The sequence below is a fragment of the Rousettus aegyptiacus genome, unplaced genomic scaffold (assembly GCF_014176215.1).
Source record: "Rousettus aegyptiacus isolate mRouAeg1 unplaced genomic scaffold, mRouAeg1.p scaffold_m13_p_2, whole genome shotgun sequence".
Lineage (NCBI taxonomy): Eukaryota > Metazoa > Chordata > Mammalia > Chiroptera > Pteropodidae > Rousettus > Rousettus aegyptiacus.
This window is the reverse complement of record NW_023416295.1, coordinates 144,843,139-144,863,410: the sequence shown is the minus strand read 5'-3', so window position 1 is coordinate 144,863,410 and position 20,272 is coordinate 144,843,139. Positions and strand designations below refer to the sequence as shown.

Genomic DNA, 20,272 nt, shown 5'->3' with positions numbered 1-20,272 from the left:
GTCTTATTAAATATCTGTATGAGTTGCCAGCTTCCCAGATACAATGCATGTCTGCTCAATGTGTTAGAAAAAGACCCACAGCATCACTAAATCTGTACTTAGAACTGATGAGATAATTTTACATTTAATTTTGAAGATGTTCAATATTAAATATTTCATTTTGCCATAAGTAAGAATCCTTAATACTTAAAAATCTTCCTGGAACCCAACCTCATTCTCACCCAAACCTGTTTTAAGTCTTTCCACTATAAATAACCAAGTCCAAAATGTGTTCTGAAGCATATAGGTGATATTAGGTGATTTCCATTAAGTAGCATTATAAGAAAATCTCCACAGAATTCAAAAAGTAAGATATCACAAATTAATTTTAATCCATTAGGGTTTTCAAGGATTCTATAGTTTTAAAATATTCTAATAGAAAGTTAAGGCCAGAATGAGATAAGATCCCCGCAAACTATATTTATTGTGTTAATGTACCATTTGTCTTCTGGGCAAGTAACTAAAGGTCATTTGTTCTTCATGGCAAGTGTTGAAAATAGTTTACATTGAAGGTCTAACTTAAAGGAACAATGTGAAACCCCCTGGGCCTAAAATGACCTTTGTACGCTAACACAGATGTCCAAATCTCTTAAAGAGCAGAATAGTGATGTTTGCACTCTGATTTCCAGTTAATTCAACTCCCTTTTCTTAAATGCCTCTGATGGAGAAATTAGAATCATTTCCTGCTTATAGATCTCAGGACACTTTGATTAACTATCAGAGTCAGGTATCAAAATTGAATGCCAGACTGGAGAGGGGAAAGTTTCCAAGCCTATATTTGTCAAATGAGAGGGTGGTTGTGGGAGAGAGAGGCACGTGGTAAAATCTGTTTGGGAGTAGAGGGCTGTTTCTATTCCCCAGGGTTCGAGTGGGCTTCAGGGAGGCTATTTAGTAATCTCACACAGTGCTTGGCAGAAACCCAATAAAGCCTGCTCAGAGCACGTCTCCTTCGGAAGAATAAGAGAATGAGGGAAGAAGAATAAAGAAAAAGGAGGCAAGGCCTAACTTAAGGTTGCAGGCTATTTTACTTCATACACTCACAAAAAATCCTTTGGCCATATCATATTCCTTGCTGTCCCAAAGAGGACCACCAGAGTATCCCTTGCTAGATAAGAAGGCTCTGATGGAGATAGAGGGATGTACGCTTTCATTTTCTCTTCTAGATCAGCTGGAGCTGATATTTCCCTCAGACTTTACTAACCACACATTGAGGTTTCTGCTCATGAAAAAAAAAAAATAGCCACAAATTCACCTAAAACATTTTGTAACTTTTAATGTGGTGTAAAGACACCTAAATTCAAGTTCACTTCATACTGCCCCCAAAGACAAAAGCCCTAACAGCACACCTCACTTGTCCTCCTGCAGTTTACAGCAGCCTTCACACATGCATGTGCTTGCTGCTTTGTCACATTTGCATGGCAAAACGATGCCACAGGACAGACGCTGCAATGAATAGAAAAGAGACCATTTGTTCTACAGCACGGTTTTCTTCAGGCTACATATTCTATCAATATCCAGAACAAGAAAAGCACCCAGGGCACCTAGAATCAGATCAGATTTTATTAATTAAAGAAAAGAATTGTGTCCTGGAATTTTGCCCTGTGGTTCCCCAAGATTGTTCCTGAGATGGGCATTCAATATTCAGAGAGGGGGTGAAAAGAGAGATAATGTGTTTTTATAATCCTTTTAATATCATTTTCCTTCTATTTATTATAAAGTAAATTAGCCTATTGTCCTTTCTTATGAGGCACTTTCTTTAAAGAAGGCCGTTAGTACTATGCAAGCACATTCTGAAACAGGTATGAAGCCAGTATGTCCGAGTGTGGCTGAAACCAGAACAGCTCTTTTTTTCCACTTACACAGGAAAATTCAGGGGAAAAAAAATGGCTACATGGGCAACTCACAGTTTCTTTTGGAATGCTTTCATGGAAATTCAGACTGTATTTGATACACACACCATATTTTTTAATGGTGTTGTGTGGGTGGGTTGGAGGCACATGAAGAGCTCCAAAATCCATATAAATATCCAAAACGGGCATGGAGAAACTCTCTCATTTCCCTTTTATTGTCTATTGCTCATTTGCTAGCTTACTTGTAGCATGATACCCTAATATTCCTTTATGCCTATTTTAACTTAAACATTAGCACCAGGTTTCTAAAACACATGGCTAAAAATGTCAATGCCTCGCCTCCCCCCAACCGAAAAAAAAAAAAAAAAGATTTAAAAACTAACAAACACCAAAACTGCTGGTACATTTGTAATAAGAGGTAAGACAAGCCTACCCCTATTCTTTTCATCCCAAAGCCAACCAAGACAGACAAACCAACCAACCAAAAACCTAATGTCTCTTTCTTTCTCTCTTCATGCCAGGGCTGCTGCCTGGGTGGCAGCCATTCATTCTGGCTTGTGTGCACTTGGAGTGAAGGGACTAGTTAATGGGGAAATTACAGATGACTCTGTATGGTGGGTTCTCTTATTTACATTTGCGGTAAAACCCAAGGCAACTGATCTGTAACCCTGACTTGAATTGAGCCCTTACATGGAAATTTTTCCAGCCTGTGGCAGCACCTAAACAGGCTTTCTGGGAAGGGTGCAAGAACCTACTCTTCCTACTGTAGCCTTAGCCAGGGTACTTTATTATACAAATCATGATCCCCGGACCATCCCTCCCACACCCATCCCCAAAGCACTGTTTGCAAGAGTCACATGCTGGTGTCTGGTTAAAAAAAAAAAAAAAAATTCTCAGGCAATGCAAACTGATAAATTTTGGTTCTGGATCTTAGAAATAATATTTGAATCAAAAAGTAAAGATGTATAAAGGTCCTTTGGAGTACAGAAGTAACCAAAGTATAATTAATTGACCAATATAATGGAAACTATAAAGAAGAACAAAGGGATAAAGGACTGATGAAGGAACAAAGGAATGGACAGAGGAAGTTCTGATAAACACTGGAATCACATTTCAAATCCGAGGCTGTCCACTGCAATTAACACTCACTCTAAAAGTATGTAATGAAACTCAGTCTACCTTCCTTGCTCTGTTTTCCCTCATGGCATGAGAAAATGCTTTGTCTTTCACCACTGTACAAATGTGTTGTTTCACACTCCTAGTAGAATATTTTTTTAAGGTGAATTATGAGCCAGCGAGTCACTACATGTTCCTAATGCATTTGCCAAATTAGGAACTCAGCATCTTCACTCCATTTAATTGCTTTGAGGCAATAAAGTATAAACAGCTTTGGTTAAAGCAAGAACTACAAACAGATACACACAGTCACCAAATTTTTTATCAGAATGAAATCTTTAAACTCAAACTAATCAAAAGAGGAAGGAAGAACTACCATCTGTCTCCCCCTCACATTAGCCTGCTATAGCTTCATACATTTCACACTGGCTAAAAGGGGCTTCAATGCAAAGTGCAAGTGTAGCACCGATGTGAGCTGACCAACTGAAAGAGTTGTTGGTTTGGGGAACTAAATGTCAGGTATTAAAGGAAATAAATGCCTTCTGACTGATCGTTTAGCCACATTCCCCCCTGATTTAAAAGTCCCTGAAAAGTTTCACCTTCTTTGGTGTGAAGCAAAGGACATTTCCCCCCACAGGAAATGTCTTGCCTAAAGTAAAATAAATTGCATAGTATGGTACATCTATTTCAGGAAGTTTAGTAAACCTGAACAACTGCAGAAAAAGTGAAGGACGGGTTCTAGGCCATAAGGTACAAGACCAATAATGATGCTGAAATGATGAAAAGTAATCATTTCATAGACTGTGGTGAAGTTGCTTCAAAAAGTCAATGATTCAATCCCTTCAAGTATTAATAGAAACAGAAACTCGGGGTTATAATAAACACTTAAGGCCATCTTGTCATTGGCAAGTGATGCTAAACAATGTTACCATAACTGAATCACTTCTTGGAGTCTACGAGTAATACTTATATGTATTTTGATCTTGATACTTCTGATGAAAATTGGCCTTTTATGAAAGAATAGGCTGTAAAACAGTTTAGATTTATTCCAATACACAAGGTCTCAGGCATTAGGTTTAAGATGTAAAGTTTTACGTGTGTGTTAAAAAATCATTTTAAGAATAAATGAAATAAAACTCAAATATATAAAATAATATTCAAGCCTTTTGATGACTACTTTCCCTCTTTCTCCTTCATTAAGAAAAATATTTAATTGCCATGAACACAATTGATAATATAACATGGTCTTTTCCACTGTTCAATCTCTTTACCTACTTTATGAGCTGGTTTGCCAAAAGGGCCCAGGGTGCTGAAGGAATCTCATCTCTTGTTAGAGTTCCTTGGTTACCCTTTGTGAGCCTTACCTATATTACAGCTCCCAATAAGGATATCTTTCTTCACATCATGGGATTTTATTTGTGTGTGTGGGGGGGGGGATGGGTCTCATCATTTTCTTCTAAAAAGAAGGCCTGAAATATATGGTTAAGAGTCATTGTCAGCAGTACTCAAACTTGTAAGATCATAAAAACAAGAAAGTCTAAGAAATAGTCATAGTCAAGAGGAGCCTAAGAAGATATAATATGGAATGGGGTATCCGGGACGAGGACCTAGAACAGAAAAAAAAAGAATGATATTAAGGAAAAACTAAGAAATCAAATAAAGTATAGACTTTAGTTAAGAATAAAGTATCCATACTGGTTCTTTAATTATAATGTAATTAATGTGCCATATGGATATAAGATATTAATAATAGAAAAAAACTGTGGGGGACAGTATATGGGAACTCTGTACTACAGCTTTTCTGTAAATCTCAAACTCCTCTAAAACAATAAGTGTGTTTTAAAAAGTTGGTGTCAGTAATGATGCAACTGAATCCCCTTTAAATGTAGAAGTACCTGCATCAATTGTTAACTTCTTCAAATGTAGAATATATTGGGTGATGTGAAAGAATTGAAAAAATTGACACAATCTCTTTAGAAATAATATGAAAAAACTGACACAAGCTCTTTAGAAATAATGATACTTATTGAGATTCCCTGTCCACAGTAAAAATAACTTCAAGGTTTTCATAATTTAAAAAGAAGGAAAATATCTACAGCCATCCTCCCCTGAACAAGCCCGATCCCATCTGATCTCAGAAGCTAAGCAGGGTCGGGCCTGGTCAGTACTTGAATGGGAGACCACCTAGGAAGACCAGGTGCTGTAGGCATAAAAAATTAAAAAATAAGAAATTGTAAGCTGACAAGGCCCTTGCAATCTGTGAGGTCAAACGAGGGTTAGCTCACCCCACCCAAAAAAAAAAATTTAATTAAAATTAAAAAAAAATAAAAAGAAGGAAAATATCTGGGTAAATCATACTGATATATAGAACATACACATGGAGTACCCGGGTAGGGGAATAACTCTGCACCTTTCTCTTCCCTCTACAGCATAGAGGACTAGGCAGGACAATGAAAAATATATGCGTAGGTCCTCGCGCACTTATAAAGTATATAAAGGTAAGATAATCATGGGACCTGATGGATCTACTACTCTCTGAAGATCAGTTGCCAAGGCAGGAAACTGGAATATGTTTTCCAATTCAGGCCAGCCAATAAAAATGAGAATAGATAATAATACCTTGAAAGTTTCAAAATCCTTCGCATTACTTCATTTTATCCTCACAACTATCTGAAACAGTTAGCATAGATTATTATCATCATAATTTATGAAGAAAACAAAGACATAGAAAGGTTATGAAATTTACCTAAAGTTACAGCATAAGTAAGTGACCTAATTAAAGTGAGGATCCAGCTCTCTCAACTTCAACCTCCTACCTTAACTCATACCTGGGAATAATGTGCTTTCAAGAAAAGAATTTTATTATCTTAATGTATTTTACAGTTCAATGCACAGCATTCTAAGTATAACTGAAGTCTATGGTGAGTCGATTCCAATGTACCACAATTTCCTGTAAAACATTAATGCTAAACAAAGAGAAAAAGCCATGATAGCATAAGAGAAAACTGATCATTCTTTTTTCTCATTATCGGTGTGATGAAAACAAATACTAAAAAATAATGTTCCTTACAGAATCATGTTCAGAATTAATTATTTAAAGAATTTGATAGGTTCCTCTCCAAATATTATGACAGGCATGCCATTAATGTTGGGTTTGAATACTGCATATTATATCTTTGCCTTTAAAAGGTCATTTTATTCTCTGATCCCATGATTAGCAGGAATACTCACTGCTAATCTACCTTGCGAGCCACTTTTATTATAAAGTTGCTAACAGAAGAGTCAAAGTCCATCTTGCTTTCAATGAACCATTGTCAAATTAAGGATATCTAGTTATAACCTGGCACTTACTCAAGAAATGAAATTTAGTTCTTGTTCAATTCGGCTACAACTAAAATAGTATCAGAGTGATTTAGTCATTTGATGACTACCTGCTAGATGTCTGCTGTGGGCACTGCACCAGAATATGGATCTTATAGGAATAAAGCATGGTCCCAGTGTATTGACTTAGTCTAATCAAAGGAAGCCAATATAATTAGGTACAGAGTTAGAATATTTAAAGGAAATAATTTTCTGATATTCTTCTTGTTCTTGTTCTTTTTCTGTCCAGCACTTGGAATTATAAATGAGTCCTGAAGATAAAGTACTAGGAAAATAATTCAGAAAAGATTGTCATAAAATAATCCTCGGAAACCTAATTCCAGAGAATTTAACCTGGTTTTATCAGAGAGTATCAACCAATAATGAATCTGGATGCTAGTTTCTTTCCAGTTTGAGTGAACATTTGAGAAAAATGGTTACCTTGAGGTCAACTTCCACACAACAACATCAAAAAGACACAGATGATTTCTAGTTTAGGTTCAAAGATCTGATTAAGAAAATGTTATAAGTTCTGAAGTATATCTCATGATACACTAACATCTGAAATTGTACCATTTATGAATAATTGTTTATTAACTAATGTAACCAGAGAAAGTGTATATTTGAAAATAAAAGTCAAAATTATCATAGAGTTAGAGAGGGTGTTGTAGGGCAAAGAATGTAGACCTACATCTAGGGTGAAGTTCTGAGAGAGTCCTTTCCTAGCAAGGTCAAAGACAAAGCTAGGATTTGACTCTGGATAATTTCTGTGTTATAAATTACTCTAGATTTTTACACCATATTTGAGAATAAACATAAAATGAATCCCATAACTTTATTCTGTGGCAATAAATTCAGTTAAATATGCCACAGTGATCTAAACTGTTGAAGGGAGAACAAACTTGAAACAGTCTAATCTCATAACCGAACAGAGTCGAAGTTGAAGAACAGTAGTCTCCAAACTCTTTGATCCAAAAAGTATGTGTTTTCTTTTTCCCCTCCTGCGACAGGGGGGTGGTGGGGGGAGTGTGTGGGGGGGATTCCAGAATCTTAATACTGCACCTTCTGCTCATTTTCAAGTAACTCCTACACTAGCGAAAAATACCTATAAAAAAGAGTAATGCCTAAATATTGAGAGGTTATTGAAAGTTTACCCAAACTTTTTGAAAAAGCTGAATTGGACTACAAATCCGTGGAGACATGATTTCCCTCTGTCCTTTTTGGCTTTGTCTATTTGGAAAAGAACAATAATTAGAGAAAGTATCATTCATTTTTAACACCTCTTCCAGATCCTTTCTTATCTTCCAAAACTTATCCAGCTTTACTCGTATGTTTGAGGAAGTGAGAATTCCAGGAATTCTGACTGTCTGGCTCAGTGCGCTCAAGCTTCACAATTTCCAGGTAACTTATGTAATGTTACTGGGAGCAGCAGAAGAGCAACATAACAACTGTACAAAAAGCCTTGAGGGATTTTTCTATTTGGCTGGTTAAAATGTTCAGAATTATTTAAGAGTTGGAAAAGGAACAATAAACCACACCCTCAAAGGACTGCAGTCTAAATTCCACCATTAGTTTATACCATGTTTCCCTATCCAAAACTTCAGTATATTAAGGAGACTAAAAGGAAAGAGCACCCAAAAAATGGGCTGATGTAATCCAAGCTTGCCTGAAATAAAAGTTCTAAAATATAATTTGATTAAAGAACATAGACTGAATTTATTACTTAACACCTTGCTCTTTATGCATATATAAATTCTACTGGCTTCTTCCCAAAGCAAAAAAAGCTCATTTCTCCACCATTTGCGGTTTCTACAAGTATCATTAAGCATGAAATTTCTTATGACACAGAGCTGTCTGGGACTTTGTGCTGAGGAAACTGTTAGAAAATGATCTCACCTATAGCACAGTCCTTCAACAAAGACACTGAAGATAGCGCTATGATGTTAATGCAGGGCATGTCTATAAACATATATAATGACAGAAGTTCATTATATAGTTTCTCATACAATTTTATAATTGAATGAATTGTGAAAGAAAATTAATAAGATGTGTTTAGATTGTGCCTGTTTACCAAATGGCTGTAATCCCTCTCTCCGAAAATATTATTTGTTGAAGTATATTTCTTCAAGAAGTGTTTAAAACTTCTTGAAGATATAAAACTTCGGGAAGTTTTTGTTTTAGTCTTTTTAGTTTTTAAAGACTAAGTTACTCGGCTTCACCTTAATAACTATGAACAGAATCATCCTAAAGCCCCAGATAAAGTGGGCGAGGAGGTCAAGAATTGTTCGGGACCCTGAAAGAATTTTGACAAGAGCCTTCCAACAGTGAAACTGTGGAAAGCTTCTGTTCTGATGTTTTGGGGATTTTTTATTGGGTCTTTGTCATATGTCAGGCATCATTCTTAGTGTTTTACATGGATGATTTCAGTTAAGACTCATGACAGACTAATAATGTAAATATTAATATCACTATTTTACTGGTGTGGAAACAAAGTCTGCGATTAAATAACTTTCCAAAGATCCAGTAAGTCAGTGATATAGCTGAGATTCCTACTTAAACAATCTGACGCCTAAATTCACATTCTTAGCCCCTTCGCTATACTGTGCCTACCATATTAGCTTATGCTCTTTACATCTCCTTCCTCCTCAAAGGATCATGAGTATGGCCACCAGTAAAGAGCCGAGTATGATCTTGACTCTTTCTGCTTTGGTAAAATATTAACTTCAAACACCTATGACAATAATTTCTCACTTCATTCACTCAGCAATTCAATAAATATTTACTGACTGCTTCTTATCTATGAAACAAAACTAAAACATAATTCCTGCCTCAAAAGATCTTATAATCCATTACTTTAAAAGGACTATACAAATCACTGAAATAAATGAAATGAATTGCAAAGAACCAGATCATTACACTCTTGTGCCTAAATTTTTACCAGGAGCTCAAAATCAACACAAAATCAATTTGTGCTGGGTCACAAATCCCTATGAGGACTGGCCTGGAGACTCCCTGGCTGTATTGGAGCATCTCTTACCACCATCCCTTGGCTTAGTGTGCTGTAGAAACTTGACCTTCTTATTCTGGGAACTCACCAAGATTTCTCCTTTCTCAGGACCTTTGTGCCTGTTCCCCTTTCCCACATCTTCCCATGGCTAGCACCTTCTTTGTATTCAAGTCAAAGTCTAATATCACCTTCTCAAAGAGACCTATTCTGAACCACTCAATCAAATCTGGCATGTACTCTCCTCCTCCCTGTGCCAAGTATAATTCCATCATAATTATATGATGTATTCACGGCATGTACCACCACCAGAAATTAAGTATTTTAAAGTTGTATTTACTTGCTTATTGGTCTACAAGCCCATCCATAACCAGAAGTCAAAGCCCATAAGACCAGGGACCTTGTTCTTACAACTCCTGGACAAGAAAGTTTTCACAAAATCAAGAGCATGAGATATGCACTTGAAAATAGACGTGGCAACATTGAAGAATCAGCAAAGATGAGTGCTATGGTTACTGCTAGGAAATGGAATAACGTGAGCAAATACACAGCAGGGAGAGATCTGGAGTATGTTCAAGAAAGATGAAATAGTCTGATTTGGAAGGTATACGTCCACACATAAGAAAAGTAGATAGAGTTAACATCATAGAAGGTCTCCAGTGTCAGGAAGAAGAATTATGTGAGTAATAGGGATCCAGAATGTTTCTTAACAAGAAAGTGCCGTAGGCAAAGTGGAACATAGTATTAGAAAGACTAAAGGCTGATTTAATAGCCCAGGCAAAGGATACTAATAATGTTTTAAGTTGCTCTGATGAAACACTAAAAACCTCCACTTTTTTTTTTTTAAATAGCAAACTCATAAGAGAACAGGAAGAGAACTATGAACTTGGTGCTGCTAACTATTGGAACAGAAAGTACAATGTTATGAAGTATAAAGTTGAACATAATGATGAAATTTGTTTCTCTAATATCTGTTCAAAAGCCTTTTGCAAAATAAACACAGATTTATTATATCAAACCACCCAAGTGACTCATCTCTTTGGAAATGTGTCTCTGGCATCTTCTTTCCTCGGGCCGCAAATCCTTTCAGAAAATCAAGCAGATTAGTGGCCTGATGACAGTACAGAAGTCAGTACTCAAAATCCTAAATCCACTTTTGCCACTGACATGCTGTCTAACGTGGAGCTTTATGTCATTTCTGCATTTATAAAATATCTTTCCATGGTGAATATTATATAAATTATCAGTGACTAGAAAGTAATATAAATTTTCAAATAATCACACTAATACGTCAAAGTACATATATAGACTTCTTAATGGAATCACTTGCAAAGTATTCTTGCATTATCCTGTACTTATTTAGTTCTCAGTCTGGCAGTAAAAATAGAAATATTCACGTTAATGTATATATGTGTGAGCGTGTATGTCCTACAAACAGTGGCTCAGTCCTTACAATTTCCCAGATAACAAAATTTAAAAAAAGTTTCCTTTGAAAAGACATGATGATGTAAACACAAGGAAGTTTAAAATAACACTTGTATAAACTGTTTGAATTGAAGAGAAAAAAACATACCCCAAAAGAGTTTTGTCAGAATAAAAAGAAAACAAATCCCAAATCCTGACAGCAACATAAAAGCCAAATTCTCCCCCTTCCTTTCATAATGGCTTTTCTATTGAGCTTCATTTTGACCTTTCATTACTTTCCCAACATTGAAGAATATTGCCTTTCAAAACTCTCCATTTCTCTGCCAGTTGTACCATTATTCCTTCTCCCATTGTTGAGAGTTCTTAGCTACTGCTGTTCCAATATGAAATGCATAATCTTTGGTCTCTCCTAACAAATAGAAACCAGCATTTTTATATGCTTTCCACTTTAAATTCATACCCCACATAAAAAAGTAAGATAACCATAAATACATAAACATACCAAGAAACAGAAAACAGAAAAGGTGTTTGTCTATTTGCTGGGGGGGGGGGGAAACAGTCCATATTATAATTGATCTATAGGCCATGCACCCTTCCCTGTCGGCTGCAACAGGATGTGCCGTGTATGAAAGAAAAGCAGCCTTACTTCATTAGTCAGAGCTGTGAGGGTGGACCAACTGTATGATCTGATTGATAAAGTTTCATTACAAATTAGCCCATCTCTTTGATGAAAACAAGCAAGGCAGAGACTGTACCACAATTTTATCCTCATAAATTAGTCAACTAGACAAACACTAAACAGAGCTTGCCACAGGAGGGACAAACTAATTTAATTAATTCACACACAGCACCTCATTAAGAGCAGTTTTAGCACTAAGGTTGTGAACTTGTTGACCCTGCATTATTTTCCACAAAGATGCCCACTTAGTTGTCAAGGATGAGGGGCCAGGAAAGGGGTAAGATAAATACCTTTGTGTACTACTGCAACTGAGAAGATCTAGTGCAGGGAAGAATAATATAAACAAGCTCTATAGTCCTAAAACCCAAACAGTAATATGCAAGACTTTTAGCCTAAGTGTTAATTTTAATCGACAGGTTATATTTTGCTTTTGTTAGGTGTTCCGAACTTCCAAGAAGTAGCAAAAACAATTTGTATGGGCTCCTGAGACCTAACACTAGGAAACCTCCTTGGTTGCAGCTACACACCTCTAAATACTCTTGTTTATTTAATATTTATTTCTTTTCAACATATTCTTAAAAATACAAGTCTTTTTTTTCATAAATTCAAGGGACAAGATCTTAGTTTCTCAATACAATTCTCCAGTGGTATGTAGGTACAAATAAGGGGACTCTCTGATGTAGCCGATTCCAATAATGAGGCAAGGGAAAAACAAGATGAGCCTGGAACAACTTGTGGTGCCAGAAAATAACAAAAGTACTAGAAAAAAAAAAAAACAGGGGCCTCTCGACAGGACACAGAAATCAACCTGAACAGACCCCAAAGGCCAAAAAAGAAAGAATTTGAGCTACAAAATAATAAAGATATTAGCAGACCATACCATAAAATAATAAATATCCATGTGTCCACTATGAGGGATTGACAAAATTTATTGATGATGTAAATTAGTCATTGAACATGGGAACAAAAAAACTGGGAAGAAGGAACAGCATTTCCTTACAGAAAAATTCCAAACAAGTTAAGAAAAAAGAAGGAAATACAAGATCATCATTAAAACATTGTAGTAATAATTGTTGTAAGCAAGAAGGGTGCTACAATCGGTGGGCAAAACTTTAAAAAAAAAAAAAAAGATATTTACATAATCTCTTCTTGTGTTGCTCGCCAAGATATTTATTAATTCAATGGGAACAATAGTCAATTTACAATGGAGAAATGCAGCAGCTATCACGTTAATCAAGCGATCAAGATTAACATAAACATAGTGTCATGAAACATCGTATATCTCTTCATATGATGCCCTGAGAAAAACACATCACTTCTGTGGTCTTCTGTTCAAAAGTGCATATCCTCAAAATAATTGACCAGTACTTATCAAAGTTGTCAAGGTCATGAAAGACAAGGAATAGCTGAAGAATCATCACAGACTGGAGGAGACCAAGGCGACGTAACAGCTAAATGCGATGTGGGATTCTGGACTGGGTCTTGGATCAGAAAAATAACATCAGTAAGAAAACTAGTAAAACTAGAATAAGGTGAGTATTCAGAAACTGTTTCGTATTGATGTTAACTCTCTGGTTTTGATTACTGTACTAAGGTTATGTAAAGTGGTTAACATTAGCAGAAGCCAAATGAAGGACATAAGGAAGCTAGCTTTTATTTTGCAACTTTTTTGTAAGTCTAAATTCATCTCGAAATTTTTTTTTTTAAACCATAGGCCAAAATGAAGAGAAGATAATGTAAGAGATTCTACAATGAAACTGATAAAACTTGTAGAATCACCAATCTAAATAGTCATCCAGACTGAACAATCACATTTTTAATTTCTCAGATTAGAATTACAAAGTTTTTTCCAACAAAAATTTAGAACATAGAATAAGTGTTTTACTTTTTTTGTTTGTTTGTTTAACTCTAGGGCTATTCCCATGGCTTTGCTTCACAGCAATCTTTTAAAATATAATTAATAACCAGCTGAGTTAAATTGGTCACTTCATAACCTAATTTTCTTATAGAACTATTCCAATCATTATTGCATATAATACTTTTAACACTTAAGTCTTTAAACTGAATGTATCAGACTCTAGGCCATGTTAACAGTTCCACTGTGCTTATTCTTACAGGATTACATGGTCAGTCTTCTAAAAATTAGTCCCAGGACTAATTTTACAGTCTTAAAAATAATATATTCAAAATATAAAAAAATTTTAAATATATAAAAATTATGTCACTAAAAGGCTTTCCACTTATAACTATACCTAACTTACAGATATATTTTAAGAGTGAAAATAGTTATCAATGAAATATGCAAAATAGTTCCTTTAAGAAAAATTAACAATATTCCATAAAAATACAAGCATGCCAAAATCTTCTTCATGACAAACAATATTTAAAGCACATGCACATTATTTTAAAAATATCTACCATGTTTCCAAAGTTAATGACAAATGAAAAAATAGAGAATTATATAAATTTTTTACACAAATATTCAAATAGAATCTACTCTTCCTTCTTTTTGCTCACAATGCCTAGTGATATGAATTCTAACTCTAGTTTTCCCTCTTTTTCAAATAAAACCTTATCTGCTTTGAGTTCATATCTACCTTGATGAGTGAGTGGATTAAAAAGACTAGTAAACTGAGCCTAGAGCTTAGCTTAAAAGGTGCAATTACAATATTTCCAACCGCCCTGGCTGCTCTCACTTTTTTTTTTTTTTTTTTTCATGCTGCATCTAAGATAAGATGAGGTGCGGGTGAGAAAAAAAAAAAAAAGATCAAAATTATTTCAAGTATTACGTCTCCATTGTGGGGTTTGAAAAAAATACAGAGGAGGCAGTACAGATAAGGAGAGACTAAAGAATCTTTGCAGGAGACTTTAATTTTTGAAGGATTTAATTGTAACAGTAGTGAAATAATTTTGAGACCTGATCATGTCATAAACCTATACCTAAATCTGGAAAAGACAAGGAAGTCCCATTGTGCCCCTCTTTGTTGTTGACTTTTTTCTTAAGTTTCAGAAACAATGGCTCGAACCACTAAATTAGTTCAACACCTGATTAATATTAGTATTGGGCTTTGACCTGAAAGCTGACAATGTGACAAAACCTTGAGTTACAGAAGCCATAGAAACAAAAGAGACAGTGAAGAGGAAGCTTGCTGAAGGAATATAATCAACATAAGAGAACAGATGTCATAGAAATTAAAAATAAGAAGAAGGTGGTGGTTTCTTCAGATGTTATTGAATGATGTAAACACTGAAAAAAATTAAGAAGAGTCAGTATGTGTGATGCTTTTAGCATGGAACTTCTTTTGAATATGTCGATATTTAGCCATAAGGTAAATAAACCTAACCATAAGAACTTTGTAAACATACCCAGAGAAAAACAGGTGCTCTGATAACAAAACACTATTCACAGCGTTACACCTCTATTACACAGCTAAGTTTGTCTATATCTGAGGCAATCAACCAGCCAAGTGGATCAAAAAACATTTTTTTTTAATTTTATAAGCAATTATTACACAACTTCTCAAACACGTGCACCATGAGTATATCAGTTTTTATGTCAAAAACTGTCCTAAGAGTATATGTCATTACGATTAAGATTTTGCTACTCCCATACCTGGAGGGCAAAGGATTGGGTATCTGTGTATGTGTGCAAATGGTGGTAGCGGCAGCAAACAGAGGGGTAATTTCTCAACAAACACGTACCACTATATTCTCAGGCATTTTCTATCCTCCCTGTTTCTCAGCCCTTCCACAGCTCTGTCCAGTACAACCGAAGCACACGTTTACAGCACTTTCTTCTTAGCATTTCATACATAGTTATTAATTTAATCCTCAGAGGAACATTATGAGATTAGATCAATTATTAAACACAAGGAACCTGAGATATAGAAGAGTTAAGCAAATCGTCCAAGGTAAATGGTCAAGCTGGAATTGAATTTGGGGATTTTGGTTCCACATCTGATAGTCTTAAATTTCTACTATCTCTTTAGTAGTTGGGAATTTCTAAATGATGTCTTTTGGAGTAAATGAATGGTACCAACACATGACTCATTTAATTCAACATGAGTTTAAAGCACAAACAGCCCTTCCCATTTCTTTCTCTTGTCATTAAAAAAACCCCATTTCAGTCTCTAGACCTCTAGGCTCTGAGCCTTTGACTCACTGCCACTTCTGAGTAGGCCTATCCCTACCTTCTCATTTCCACTCCCAGAGGACAAAATTCCCTATTTCTATCTCCAATCTCTGAGTTAGTGTGGTACTTTTCTTACCCTATCTGTTTAGTTTCTATGGATAATTAAAGTAATATAACTTACATAAGAAAATAAAGAGCTAGTTATTATTCATTGGAAAGCTCAGAACTAGTATAAAAAAAAGTCGAGGTGTTAATTGAAGTAGTTTAATAATTTCAGGCAGCAAACACACAAAATATATTTTTTAAAATGTCATATTTCTTGTGTGAATGAAAGGGTGTAATATTGGGGTTTGTTGGGCTGGTACTCTTACAGTAAATTCTACTGACTCACACCATAAGTGGAAGTTATGAGAAATAAGAATATATCTTACTCTGTGTACAATGCTGACCTACTAACCAAATTTCAGGTCAGGCAGATGTTTCCAAAATTCCATATGAGCAGAAATGTGTTTTATTCAGTTATGGACACAAAAACTAGGGGCCTTATTTCAGGTAATGGATGTCTTTGAGAATCTGAATAAGGCTGTCATTTCTTTCCACACACAAAAAATACGTGTACCTAATATTTTACACACAATTTCATGAAAGCCATAATCCCTTGAAATTCATCCATGGGATCTAGTTTAAGAATCCCTTTTCAAGAAATAAACAGAATACAAAAGCATACACCTCGGAAGAACAACATTTACAAAGTTTATTTGTATATCATGATTTTTAAATTTAATATGGACCACAATTCTTCATAGATATAATTTTTATTAATAATGCTTTCACATCATGACAGTGCCACAAATCTAACTTTAATGATACTTTTTAGTTTATAGCTTATTCGTACAGAAAACTTATTTATTCTGCCTTCCATATGGGTCCAAATTTCAGCCCAGGGAAACATGGTTATAATCCTAGCACACATCTTTCCAGATCCTTTAGGTACCAGCAGATGACAGCATCAGGATGCATTCACTCCACCCAGAGCGCTTCTGCACCTGAGCTATGAAGGCAGAAGATGTGAGTCTACAACTCCAATCAGGGCAGCCTCCTGAGTGTGTTCCTCCTACTGTTAGCAGCCTGCATTTTTATGAGCATTTATGGGAATTTTGATAGTAATTTGACCCCAAACTGTTTTTGCCTTGTAAAAAACCTTAAATCTTTTCCTTGTGATATAACAACAACAACAACAACAACAATATTATGACACTTCTATAAGTAATTTAAAATATAGTGGGACCATAGTGTATTTTTGTAATCTTTTTTTATCAATTCATATTACAACATAAAAATCTTTGCATGCTAATACCTATATTTTCACAATATTATTTTTAATGACTGTATACTACTCTACTGCTTGGGATACCATAATTTACTTAAGCAATGTCCCATTTTAAAACATTTATATTATTTTCAACTTTTAACTATTACAGATCATTGAAGTAAGCATAGACAGCTGACAGCCAATGAAAATTTTTTAATTTTTTTAAAATCTGAAAATAGACAAAAATGCTTCAAGGTATATATCAGTTCACAAAACTACTTCTAGAGGAAAAAGAGATTCAATAATGATTTTGAACAAATTATTTGGGTAGTTTGTGTTCTACCAAGTTGCTTTCCATAGCATTGCTTTCAACCTACAATGAAATGAATTTCCATTTTAAAAAATATGATACTTTCATTACATTGTGAGAAAGCTAATGGCAGAGGTGAGTATGGAATATCACAGAAGGGGAAAGAAATGTGTAGTTTGGCTGTGCAGGATTCACAATGATTTCCTACAAGGCGAAATCCCCTAACCTGAGTCTTGAAGGATGACTAAGATTTAGCGAGGTAATCCAAATGAAGCAACCATTTTTTCTTGTCCTATTCTCTACGACCTGAATTTTAGGGTAAACAAATGTTCTTAGTTGATGAGGTAAAATTCTCCTTTATAGAAGAGTTACAGCCAGTAAATACAAAAAGAAATTATAAAATTATGCAGTTAATGTTATGCAACCCTTAATAAAATAACTGATTCAGGCAGCGATCATCAATGGATTAAGCCCTTAGTTTACACAATGATTGATGATGACTTTTTAAAGTTTACAAACTGATACAAACAGAGTAAGGAGACATGAGTTGGGGTCTTATATGCCAGGCAGACAAAGGGCATAAACAAGAACTCTGACTAAAGAATTAGCATTACATCATCAGAGAGCAGTAAGCAGCATAGGTAGGGCCAGGTCATAGAAAACCTTGTTTGCCAAGCTAAGGAGCTTGGGTAGTACTCTGTAGAATACGGGAAACCAAGCAAGGTTTTTCAGCAGTGGCTGCTGTGGTTAGATTATACTCTTGTCTAGACCATCACTCCAGCAGCCCCGTGCAGAGTGGACTTCATGATGGTGGTGGAAAGAGGAGCAAGTCTGGAGAAATGAAGCTCAGTTAAGAGCCTCCTGCAAAACTGAAGACAAGGGACAACAAAAGAATAATATGAGTATAGTAGAGGGGCCAGGAATGAGTCATGGGAAGGGAAAGAACAAGAATCAAGGCTGACTTTCAACTTCATGAAGGAGTAGCTAAGTGACTGATATTGAGAAATGAAATTCAAAAGGAAAAGCATATTTTGAAAAAGAGATGAGGGGAAAAGGGAAATGATAAAGTCCATTTTAAACATGTCAAATGTAAGGTTTTGTAGAACATCTGAACTAGTTTATATGCAAACAACTCAAGGCCTTGACCACAACCAGAGCTGTGGATTCAAGACTCTTCAGAATATCGGCAGCAGCTGAAACCCCAAGAATTGATCAGCTCACTCACTCCATGGTCCAGGGGACATGTCTGGTATCTACCACAGTATTTAGCATTGTATTGGGCTCTTAATAAGTATTAAGTAAATGGTAAATGAGATTGCCCAAGGAAAGAATGAAGAGTGCGAAAAACAGTGGACTAAAGACAGAACTCTGAAGGCCCAATGTTAAGGAATGAAAGTATAAAGAGGTCCCCTGAAGGAAATAAATAATAAAGGTCAGACTAGAGGAACGACAGAGACCACTTAGCCACAGAAACAAAAATAACAGAGAATTTCGAGAAAAAAATATAAGGTTTGACCAATGCCTATTCACTGGGCAAAACTGAGGTACCTGATGATCTTAGACTTCCTGAATCTCTGAGGCAAATGACCTACTTTGCTCATCCTAAAAATAAAGATGAGTAGCAGCATGATGGCCAGTCAGTAGACAATGCCACTATTTGTGTGACCAGGACCATATCATTTAACCTTTCTGTTCTTTCCTTATTTTTAAAGTGAAGCCTATGAACTATATTATCTCTAAGGTTACATTCAATTCTAAAAATCTACAAAAGCAAATCCTTTGGTCTAAAGTGTTCCGAAGATAGTAAGAGACAAGTTCCCAGTTTGAGATCCATTACATTTTATGCTGGACTTCTGCTCTACTCACTCCCTTTCGTCTGCTTCATCCTCATTTTTGCCTCTACCTTTTCTTTTTCCTATAAGGGGTCTCAAAATTGCTTCAGGGTAAAAGTGATGGACCTCATATGAACATAAAAATAACCACAACATGTATGACAACAAATAAAAGATGACAGATGAAGGGATATGTCAGACCCAGCATTTATTTATGCCAGTAATTCACGAATACAAAAAATACTAATAGATAAATTCCTTAAAATATTCTTTGGGGATAAAGAGTAATTAACAGTGATAGCCAAAATGCCATCAACTCAACAAGTAATCATGAAAGCACATAGCTCTGAATCTTCTTCTCTGTGGGGAGTCAGATAGATGCACTGATGTGGAATGTGCTGGTTTCTCATCAGCAAGCTATAAAGACCCTCACTTTTATTTGCTCTGCACTTATATGTGGTATCATGGTCTTGGCTCAGAAAATAACTAGAAAATTAATTCATGTTATTCCAGTGAATCTGTTAACTTTGGTCTTATCTACACTAAATATTTAAATCATGTTAGAATGACAGTACATTAACATTGGAACCAGAAATCCATTTACAGTTATAAAGACCAGCCTATGAATCTGACATTCCTAATCTTACTTTTATTGATAAATGTTGAGAATATCGTCCATAAAATTTAGTGAAAAATTATCTGACTTCTTTTCGCTTAATCTGTATTAATGGCTTCACATACCATTTTAAGAATAAATGTGAAGAAACTTGTCATATGAATAAGAAGTTTTATGTTTATTACATTAGAGAAATTATCCAAATAGACTGGTATCATTTTTCTCAAATTAATCTCACAATCAGGTAGCCAGAGAAACAAGCATATTTTCATGCTAAAAACACGCATTTATTCAACTTGCTATCTACAGTCAACACACAGGTAAGTAAAGTCTGTTTGGAAGCAATTACAGAACACAATAAAAATACAAATATAGGATTTTCCACACAAGGATGAATGGAGTGGACAAATACATATCCACTGACCAGAATAAATGCTATGCATATAGCAGAGATATTTAACTGAGGTCTGGTTCTCTATAACTCAATCAACTGATTCCAATTTTCAATTTTTTAATGATCTTAAAAGAATTATGCCCCCAAATGTTGATTAAGACAAATTAAATTAAACACCTAAAGGAGGGGTCATTATATAGGCA

At 35.3% G+C, this 20,272-nt stretch overlaps 1 pseudogene; it reads left to right on the top strand.

Moving 5' to 3' along the window:
* The first annotated feature begins 5,095 nt into the window (after window positions 1–5,095).
* On the top strand, window positions 5,096–5,214 carry LOC118614354 (annotated as a pseudogene).
* Window positions 5,215–20,272: the final 15,058 nt, after the last annotated feature.